At 38.6% G+C, this 7,510-nt stretch overlaps 1 long non-coding RNA gene across 1 annotated transcript; it reads left to right on the top strand.

Moving 5' to 3' along the window:
* Window positions 1-1,999: 1,999 nt before the first annotated feature.
* On the top strand, window positions 2,000-6,938 carry LOC108298909. The gene is made up of 3 exons (XR_001822755.2): window positions 2,000-2,033; window positions 6,430-6,488; window positions 6,873-6,938. It is a non-coding gene; the product is annotated as an uncharacterized LOC108298909 (long non-coding RNA).
* The last annotated feature ends 572 nt before the right edge of the window (window positions 6,939-7,510 follow it).

The raw sequence follows: 7,510 nt of genomic DNA, 5'->3' as shown, positions 1-7,510 counted from the left end.
AGATTTCAAATTCTTCTTTACCCTTACACTATCCTGTCCTGAAGCTACCTTTATATCATAATGAAAGAAGTTAGCAATTTGTTATTATCATCTATCTGTTGGCATATATCAAATGTTTACCTAAAAATAACAACAACCAGTAGAAACACTATGTATCTTGCTGTTTCTATTTGGATGACTATTTACTTTGCAATATTACTAGCAAGTTATAAAATTCTATAGTATGCAGAATTTTAACTAAATTGCTTTAAGTGAACATTTAAACATGATAAACCATATTGAAGTTATTTATGTTAATATACTTGAATATTTTGTCTTCAATATGAATAATATAACCTACCTCTCAATGAAAATGAAAACCTAGAATTAGAGTAAATTTGCTAATGAATTCAATAACTTTTCCACAATATTTTTAGTTATGTGCTTAAGGTTCTCTTAGTGTTTCTTGCACTTTATAATAACTTAAGCCTTTTTTCCTGGTTTTTGTAGGTTCTTCTTTGTTTGTTTGTTTGTTTGTTTTGAGGCAGAGTTCAGCTCTGTCACCAGGCTGGAGTGCGGTGGCGCAGTGTTGGCTCACTGCAACCTCCACCTCCCAGGATCAAGTGACTCTCCTGCCTCAGCTTCCTGAGTAGCTGGGACCACAGGTGTGTGCCACCACACCCAGGTAATTTTTGGAATTTTAGCAGAGACAAGGTTTCATCATGTCAGCCAGGATGGTCTTGATTTCTTGACCTTGATTTCTTGCCTTGGCCTTTAAAAGTGCTAGGATTACAAGCATGAGCTACCACACCTGGCCTTTGTTGGTGCATTTTAAAGGAAAAAAAAAAGTCATAACATGTGCTATCGGGAAGCGTGGACATTGAGGATTTATTTACATATTTATTGCAAAGACCTGGATCTTAGGAATTGAATTGAATATTTTTTTAAACAAATTATTTTCTTAATCTTATCTAAAAGCATAGGCTTTGGGGACACAGCGGGGCCACATCTCTTATTCTGTCTGAGCCTTAGTATCATCATCTTCTGTGGTTATTAGAACTGAAGACCTATCTCCAAGATCTGATAAGATAGTAAAGGGCTTGACATAATGCCTGGCATATAAATACATAATAAATGCTTCCTCCTTGTGTCTTTATTTATTTATTTGTTTGTTTGTTTGTTTGTTTGTTTTTCAGACAGAATTTTGCTCTGTCACCTAAGCTTGAGTGCAGGGGCATGAACTCGGCTCACTGCAACTTCTGCCTCCTAGGTTCAAGTAATTCTTCTGCCTCAGCCTCCCAAGAAGCTGGGATTATAGGCATGCACTACCACACCCAGCTAATTTTTGTGTTTTTAGTAGAGACAGCATTTCACTATGTTGGCCAGGCTGGTCTTGAACTCCTGACCTCAAGTGATTTACCTGCCTCAGTCTGCCAAAGTGCTGGGATTACAGGCATGAGCCACCACACTTGGCATATGTTTTTATTATGTTATTAAATTAGTACCATTCTGAGTAAAAATAACTAGCTATTACTGTTTTATAAATTGACTAAGACAGTCTTATAAATGTCAGTGCTTTTTATAAGGTAAAACAGATTATGTTGTGGGGCTTTTGTTTTGATGGTAATTTATTAGATTTTTTTTTTACAGACAATAATGTTCAGTTACTGGGAAATTATCAAAACAATATTCACATTTTGTAATTTCAAAGCAGTCTTAAAGGTGATTGCCTTAAGGAAAGATACATTTGTTTTGATATATAAGTGTGATATTCAAGTTTAGTGTATAGCAGAGGACATTAAACCTAAGTCAGCACTAATGTGCACTTGAAACTTCAGTGCAAATACCAATGTGTAGCAAACAGACTTTAACATATCATGATTGCCAAAAAATGGAGCTATTCTGATGGGAGACCATTGGTTATGTTTGATTTTAATACTCCCCATGCTCTTGACTTTTATTTTTCTTTGTCACCTAGGCTGGAGTGCAGTGGCACAATCAGCTCATGAAACCTCCTCCTCTCAGATTCTGGCCATCCTCCCTAGGGACTAGAGGTGAGTGCCACCACACCTGTCTAATTTTTGTATTTTGAGTAGAGATGGGGTCTCCAGCTTCTGACCTAAAGTGATCCACCTGCCACGGCCTCCCAAAGTGCTGAGGTTACATGTGTGAGCCACCGTGTCTGGCTAGCTCTTGATTTTTGGTAGCTGTTGTATTATTTTAATCTTTAGTAAATAAATGCTAGCTGAAATGTATAGTTCAGAAGAATCTTCTGCTTCTGTTATTTAAAAAATATATATTTTAAGTCCAATAATGTTACACTGATGTTTGTTTTAAAATTATTACCTCTTCTATTTAGTACTGTATGTATTAAATAATATTAGCTAGTATGTTTTTCTGGCTTTATAATGTGGTTCAGATTTGTATAAAAAGTTTAGCTGTTTCTATATTGCCTTAAAGTCATGAAACATTTCTATTTTTCTTTTCTTCTTTTTTTCTCTCTCTCTCTCTCTCTCTCTCTCTCTCTCTCTCTTTCTTTCTTTCTTTCTTTCTTTCTTTCTTTCTTTCTTTCTTTCTTTCTTTCTCTCTTTTTCTCTCTTTCTTTCTTTCTCTTTCTTTCTTTCTTTCTTTCTTTCTTTCTTTCTTTCTTTCTTTCTCTCTCTCTCTCTCTCTCTCTCTCTCTCTCTCTCTTTCTTTCTTTCTTTCTTTCTTTCTTTCTCTTTCTTTATTTTTTTTTTTTTTTTTTGAACTGGAGTTTCTCTCTCGTTGCCCATGCACTAGCATGATCTCAGCTCACTGCTTAGAAGCTGATTCACTCAGAGGAGGTGAACCCACTGTTAGTAAAATATGTCTAGTGTCAGATGCGTTTTGATCTCCTAATGACCTATCAAACTGCAGGTCTTTTGGCTTTGGAATATATTCAGTTCCACGTTTATTCATTTAAGAATTGAAGACTTTTTATATCCCTATTATGTGCCAAGCACTGAGTGGGACACTAGGTAACAGAGGTGAACAAACCCTGTTCGCAGGATTTCACAGTGGATGTCAGAATTTAGTGCCATTTAGCTTCATTTGATTCCTCAGTCGTTCCAAGATTTTCCAAGATGATCCTGTCTTCAAGTGTCCTGTTGATTCAACTTCAGAATCGGTCTCTCTTCACACCTTACTGCTGCCACTCTGCCATCATCTCTTACATGGATTATCTCCGTAGTCTTCTAACTGGCTTTTTTTGTTTCCATGTTTGCCTTCTTCAGTCTACTCTCTTTTTTTCAGACAGAGTCTTGCTTTGTCACCAAGGCTGGAGTGCAATGCCATGATCCAGGCTCACTGTAACTTCTGCCTCCTGAGTTCCAGCAACTCTCCTGCCTCAGCCTTCCTAGTAGCTGGGATTACAGGCATGAGCCATCATGCCAGGCTAATTTTTTGCGTTTTTAGTAGAGACAGGGTTTCATCATGTTGGCCAGGCTGGTCTTGACCTCTTGTCCTCAAGTGATCCACCTGCCTTGGCCTCCCAAAGTGTTGGGATTACAGGAGCGAGCCACCATGCCTGGCCACTCTACTCTCAATACAACAGCTAGTACAATCCATTCACAGTGGAATTAAGATCATAATTACCTCTCTGTTCAAATTCTCTAGTGGCTTCTTTTTGTACATGACCTGGCCCCTGCCACCTGTCTCACTGTTCTTCCTGCTACTCTCCTGCTCTTACTCCTCTTTATAAACACTGAGCTCATGTTGTTTCCTTTGGCACGCTAGGCAGACTTGATCCTGTCCTGTCTCTGGGCCTTGCTGTTTCCTCTGCCTGGAACATTCTTCCCCTACTGGCTGCATGGCTCACTCTCTCACTGCTTTGGATTGTGGTTCAAAGGTCACTTTATCAAGGGCCTCCGGGCTGCTCTGAGACTTTGATCACTACCTGCGGAAGTCTGTCCTGCAGACCTTGTCTTAGCAACAGATGAATGAAATACTCTCTTACCTACAGAATACAGTGCAAGAGTTGGGCTAAGGGGTCCTCAGCTGCTTTTAGAGGGTGATTGCAGCTAATTGACTACAACTCCCTGTTCCTTCTTGCATTTATTCAGTATAGATTTAATAACAGGTTTTAAGTCAACATGCTTGTAAATAATTAACATAGAAAAAAGAGTGGATTTATGAATCATAAAAACCTTTGGTTCTGAGGCCCAGAATAAACACCATTAACTAGTAATTCTTTTTCAACCTCTCCCAAGAGGGCCATCTGGCACAAAGTTTATATGAGTAAACAGAGTAGAGACAAAGGAATATGAGGTAAACAGATTTAACTGGGGAAGCTTTTATTATCTTATGTTTAAGTCACCTTGTGACTTAAAGCTCTAAGGTAAGGACTGGCTGTATTCAACCTGGCTCATTAAAACATTTTGGCTTTCCGAAAAGGTTTGATACTATAATCTATAACTTCCCTAATACTTCCCTTAATATTCTGGGAGCCACCCTGAGTGAATCCCAACACTGCTCTACATAAAATATACCCTTAATTTATATTTCCTATTTGATGTCTGGCTCCTCCTCATCCTTCACTAAAATGTAAACTCCATAAGGGAAGGGATTTTATCTGTTTTGTTCTGTTGTAACCCTAAATACCTAGAAGGTGCTCAGTAAATACTTGTTGGTTGAATGAATAAATCAGCCTATTATTGAATCAGTCAATGTCTTATGTAGAAGGAACTTCTCATACCAGTGGTGCATATCTGTATGATAGCTGGCATAGGGAGGGATGTGGTCAGAATGGCTCTGTCTCTGTGGACTAGTTTTGCCTAGCATGATCCCAGCAGGCTCCTATTGGGGTTAAGCCACAGTTTCAGCCATACTAGTATCATTCTTTAATCATAAAGCCAGAGGATGTTAAGATTGGAATTGATCTGGGAGACTATTCAGTCTACCTTTCTTGTGATTTATATGAGAATAACAGAGCCTAGAGAAAGTAAGTTAATTACTCACAACTGTAAATCTGTAGAGGTCTACCTGAGATTAGGCTTCTGATATCAGATTCCATAGTCTTTCCTACATGTGTTCCCCCTTGGCTGAGACAGTTTGTGGGCTTTCAGATTTGACAATTTTCTCACCAGCCTCTAAAAGGGAGCTTTTATCTGCACATTATAGGTTAGCATAGATGAATGATTACCCTACAATGTGTGGGAAAATCCCAAAGGTTGACCACTGTGAATGGGAACTACCCCAGATGTGTCAGAAGCACCACAGGCATGCTCACTTCTTCACTGGCTGGAGCTGGGTAAGATGGAAAGGAAACCCAAATCAAGACACTTTGCTGTTTCAGTTCTTTTATTGCATGTCACAATCCAATGTGTCTCCATTTAAAGTCAGATTTTTTTGATGAATGGTCACACCAGCTGCAGGCCCTTGGGTCAGAAGTCTTGATATCACCAATTGTTCATTTTCTTGACGGACTTCCATACTTCAGGCATTTGTGTGTAGCTGGTCAATTGTGAAGTTTTCAGTGTGGTGCAGAAACTCTCTTTTTGGGACAGTTGGTTCTCCTTGTGCAGCATGTCCTGAAGCTGGCCTGTCTCCATCCTCTTTCTAAGTGTGTGAGATCTTTTGTTAGGCAGCATAAACTGAGAGAGGACTCCCAAAGAGGGAGAAAAACTCCTCCAACATTTGCTGAAGCATGTTTGTAAACTGACCAAGATGTAATTGGCATGGAATAAAAAGACTGAAATTTATTTAATTTCTTGCCATCTGGCTTGTGATATACAGTGCCTTCAATTGAGTTTAGAAGGAACGTTGATCATAGGTAGAGAGGTGAGATATGTGTGTGTGTGTGTGTGTGTGTGTGTGTGTGTGTGTGTGTGTGTGTATGGAGACAGAGAGAGAGAGAGAGAGAGAGAGTTTTGCTCTGTTGCCCAGTCTGAAGTGTAGTGGTGCAATCTCAGCTCACTGCAACCTTGGTTTTTCAGGTTCAAGTAATTCTCCTGCCTCAGCCTCCCAAGTAGCTGGGATCACAGACATGCACCACCACATCTGGCTAATTTATGTATTTTTAGTAGATACCGGGTTTCATCAAGTTGGTCAGGCTGGTCTCGAACATGTGACCCACCCACCTTGGCCTCCCAAAGTGCTGGGATTATAGGTGTGAGCCACCACACCTGGTCGGATAATCGAGTTTCTTATTATATCTGGGTTTCTGCAGAATTTTAGTGACTAAAGAATGTACACTAGTGTTAATTTCTTTTTTCTTTATGAAAGAAGTAATTTACTTTTTATATAATTACTTGCCAGTCATGGGAAGGAAAAGTCCAAGTTTTTGTCCACAATGATAGGAATTATTGTTACATTACAGGATGACTCTGTGAATGCCTTTAGGAAAAATCCCTAGTCATATCTTGACCATTTTCCTAGCTGTGAGACCGCCATTATACTGGTTACTGTAACATTTCTTGGTTTTCTTTCTAGACCTGAACTAGTTATTTGCTACTTCCCTCCTGGAATGGCTAGTAAAATAAACACTAAAGGTAAGAGATTACATGTACTTCTTATTATATTTTACTACATTAAGACATTCTTTATCAGCATGCCTAAAATCATACAGAATCATTGCCCAGTGTCTTTGTGGGACTTGCAGTTAGTTTCTTGGTTTTTTAAAGTATTTTATCTAATGGACCTTTTTTTCTTTTTCTTTCTTTTTCTTTTAATTTACTGAAAGTGTCACGTGCAATTCCACTTCATTTATATTTCCAAGGCTTTGTTGAGCCCCTTGTGGAGGATTACACTACAGGGTTAATGCTGCAGGTTTCTTTGAAAATCTCCAAATGGTATGAGTTTTATATTCTGCTCTTATAAAGCATCTTCTGTATTTTTCTACAATATACTAAAGTAATTCTGTGCTTATTTTACAGCTTTGCCGTCCCCTAAAAGACCATGAAGCCCTGAGAGTAATGTAAAGATTCCTGAAATTGAGATCGCCATGGAAAATAAGGGCCAGTCTTTGGCATGTTTCTGTTGATTCTCCAGTTTATTCGTTATGTCAGTTCACTAGCTACATGTTTATACAGATGAAGTTAACCAAGCTAATTTCACATGTGCACAGCTGCCTGGTGATAAAGCTAAATTATTGGATGTTTTAAATTGACATTTTGGAAATCATTAACAGGAAATAAATAACATGAATCACCTTACAAACTGCACTCAAAAAAATCCCTAAAATGCTTTTTCTTTATTACAACAAATAAGGATGCAGAGGGTCACATGGAATGTTTCTTCATCTTTTGCCCTCTTTGTTTTTTCTGTTCTTTTAAGGAAAGAAAGTTTCGGGATAGTTTAAACAGCAGTGCCTGGAATGAAAGCATTTCCTACAACACCCTCTAATGTATTTCCTTCTCTCCATGCTTATGGGGTCTGCTCATAAGAGGGAGACATGAGAGGAGCTCCCTGTCATGTCTCCATCCAAGCAGGACATATATAAGTAAAGAAAATGCAGTGTGAGCCCTGCCTGCAGCCATGGTCAAGAAAAGGAAGAGGCTTTTTTTTTTTTTTT

The sequence above is a fragment of the Cebus imitator genome, unplaced genomic scaffold (assembly GCF_001604975.1).
Source record: "Cebus imitator isolate Cc_AM_T3 unplaced genomic scaffold, Cebus_imitator-1.0 Scaffold1189, whole genome shotgun sequence".
Taxonomy (NCBI): Eukaryota; Metazoa; Chordata; class Mammalia; order Primates; family Cebidae; genus Cebus; species Cebus imitator.
Note: the sequence above shows the minus strand (reverse complement) of the source record. Positions and strands in the feature narration are given on the sequence as shown.